Genomic DNA, 3,309 nt, shown 5'->3' with positions numbered 1-3,309 from the left:
GCTAAGGGTTACACTATTCCTTTTTAGTTTCCAATTTGGGGAGAATCAGATTTTCTTGACTCAGTTAACTTCAGGAATCAACCATCACTAGAGTAAAATATTTTTATGTTATCGTTTTCAACTTAGTTTCTGTTTTCTATCATGGAAAAATCCGGAGGCACTGTGTGATAGTTTAGGAGTAGGAAAGCTGGCATAAGGGATTTGGGGTTCTGCATGGAAAGTCATTGAGGCAGGAGTGGAGGGTAGGCACATTTCACATCGGAGTCGTCATCAGGGAGGAAACAGTTTTAAGGGCAGAGGAAAGAAAATAGCATTAGGAGGAGGATGCTGAGTGCTGTTTTAGAAAGATCCATCTGCCTTTGATATTCTTTTTGAAACTTTGGGAGTTGAAAAAATGCCAGTGGGAATAAGAATTCTGATTCCACTAAGATTATACAGGTTGCAATTTATTCTGAAGTTTCAAGAGCAGAGTAATGTAAGAAAGGCAGTTCCACCACTCTCCAGCTTTCATTGTGCATCCCGTCAGCATTTCCCCAGCTGCTCCACCTGGAACTCAAAACCCCAGGGACTCAGGACAGATAGTTCTCTTTAAATAAAAGAACTCATTATGGGAGAAAAGAATAGCTAAGGTGCTATACTTCAAGATCTTTCCTCTCAACTGGAGAAACACAAAGCAGAGTATTGAAGTGTGATTCACTCTCCTTTTTTGAGGTGTGAGTTACATTAAATTGCCAAACAATGAGGAGAAATGTTTCAGTGTCCTGAGGCGCAAAGCCGTTTGGAGTCTGAGAAGCATGATTCCGTGAAACTGTCACCAAGGATGGTTTTGAGAACTGAGTGTGTTCAGTGGGTGGTGATGCCCTGTCAGTAACGTCTGGCTCCTGGTGGCTGGGACAGAGTAAGAAAAGGAAAAAGTCTGAATTGAACAGGTATTGCCTGGTTTGGCAGAAAGCTTCTTTATTGAACTTAAATACGGGAAGGAAACAGCTCAGCCCTGGAGTTGATTCCAACTTAGCCCCTATGTTTTCTCCGGTAGCTAGAGACATTGCCCATCTTCTCCGCACTTGGGAGATGATTCATCAATTGTACCCCACCAGCAACCCTCAACTTCAGTCTGAGCCTTGTGACCAGGCTCTGCTGGGCTGGCCTTACTCTTTAGCCCCTGAAAGGCCTGAGCATTCCTAGGACATAGAGCAGAAAGGGGGTCAGGGCCTTGGATAGAGCAGAATTCCTGCCATTACCACCACATGGTGTTTCAGCTTCACTCTTTAGGAATTAATGGTGTGTGTTATTTGTACTCCAAACTGTAGAGATTGCTTCTTGTTTATAGAGCATATAATCTCCACTCCCTTAGAAGATTGTCTGTTTATAAAATTGTTCGTGAAAAATATAACGGATAGTCAGACATGTTATTCCTGTACCAGATGACTTGAACACCAGGTGGGGGCAAAGCATTGGGTGAGCTCATTTTTAATATATATTTTTAAAGTAAAAAACTATAGGACATAGTACGGGAATACAATCCTTTATAATACTGCTGTCTTTGTGGACATTTCATTGAAAAACTTCCAGGCTTCTCTTGAAAAGGTTTTTACCAGCCTTAAATTTTTCCAGCCAACATTTGTAGGGAGCTGCTTGGTGTCTCCTGGCACAGATTCCCAAGGCAGACCTTACAAGGAGTATAGTTCTACTTGGTCAAGTCGCTTAAGTCATTAAGTGAGTTTGGTGGGGATACCCAGATTGAAATAATGCTCTGCCTTATGATTTGGGGCTGAGCAGCAGAGCAGAATCAGAACTGGACTCAAGGAGAAGCTTGTATACTTTCAACTCTACTGCTCTTTTCCTTGAAATCATTGGATCAAAGAGAAAGCTGGAGTACTAAAGTTTAGGGACAATGGGACTGGAGTACTAAAGTTTAGGGACAAGTGAATTACACAATTGCACACTGTCCTGGGGAAAATGAAAGCACCAGGTATGTTCTGACCAACTGAGAGAAAGTTGATTTTTCCATCACTTAGAAGAGAGTGGGTTTGAGCCCCGTAGCTCCTTCCTTTGTTTTTTAAAGATGAGAAGACAAGTTGTAATCTCTTTTGAGGTTACCGGGAGGCTCTATCTCTGGACTTTAAACAGAAGCTCTCATAAAGTAGATCATTCTCTCCAACACAGTCATAGGGACACTTTCTCTTCTATAAAGTGGAGATCTCATAAAAGATTGTAGGAGAGAAAGTGAGAAGTCAAGAATAGGGCTGCTGAGGCAGTCTGTTCATCGCCAGTACCTTGTGGAATGCTTGACCCATGCTAGTCCCAGTTTAGTGGGCATTCATAGGTCCTCTGTGTCAGGCAGTGTGAAGACTATAAAATCCTTGCCCTCAAGACACAAGTTTTTGCTTTTTGGAGACCAGAAGTCACTAGTGCTACAGTTTGGTGATAATTAGATTCAGTTAAATTCTAAGTATTTTTTTTAGAGATCTTGCTAGGAGCTGTACCTAGCTGCATGCTTGTACCCTTCAGGTATGTACCAGAAATTATAAGATCAACATCTAAGTGTCTAAATCAGGAATAGCAAATATGTGGCATGCATACTACTAACACACAACACTCCTTGCCTGTGGCAGACACCCTATCTATTGCATCGCTTTTCCTACCAAACCCAGAGGCATTCTTGGAAACTTCATCAACATGGGGCTTCAGACAATTGATAAGATTAGCTCCTGGGGAGAATCCAGAGTCATCCTTGGTCCAGGAAGTCAATTTAAGAACTCTAACTTTTCATAACCATAGATATATATTAAATACTTCTGGTTTTGTCCATTTAAGAGTCACTTACTAGAGACATTTTACCGTTGGACCCTTTCGCTCAAGAGGTTCCATTCTTTTTGAATTAGGGGCAGAGGGTGCAGTAGAAGACTGTTGACCTTTAGGCTAGGATGCCTCTGCGACTGAGTCAATTATTTAATGCTTCCTGACCTCACTCTTAATCATCCACAAAATCAGGACTATTCAATGGAAAACTTAAATGTGTCTGGTCATTGTCATTTAAGGAAAGGTCAATAATGTGTTATCTGTGTTTGTTGGGTGATTAACAACTGTACAGCACTTTATTTAGTATTTCTTTTTCTTTTTCTTTCTTTCTTTCTTTTCTTTTCAAGATTTTACTTGTTTATTTGACCGAGAGACACAGTGAGAGAGAGGGAACACAAGCAGGGGGAGTGGGAGAGGGAGAAGCAGGGAGTCCGATGTGGGGCTTGATCCCAGGACCTCGGGATCATGACCTGAGCCGAAGGCAGATGCTTAACAACTGAGCCACCC

The sequence above is a fragment of the Neovison vison genome, chromosome 13 (assembly GCF_020171115.1).
Source record: "Neovison vison isolate M4711 chromosome 13, ASM_NN_V1, whole genome shotgun sequence".
NCBI classification, from domain to species: Eukaryota; Metazoa; Chordata; class Mammalia; order Carnivora; family Mustelidae; genus Neogale; species Neogale vison.
The sequence above is the reverse complement of the archived record's forward strand: the minus strand, read 5'-3'. Positions refer to the sequence as shown.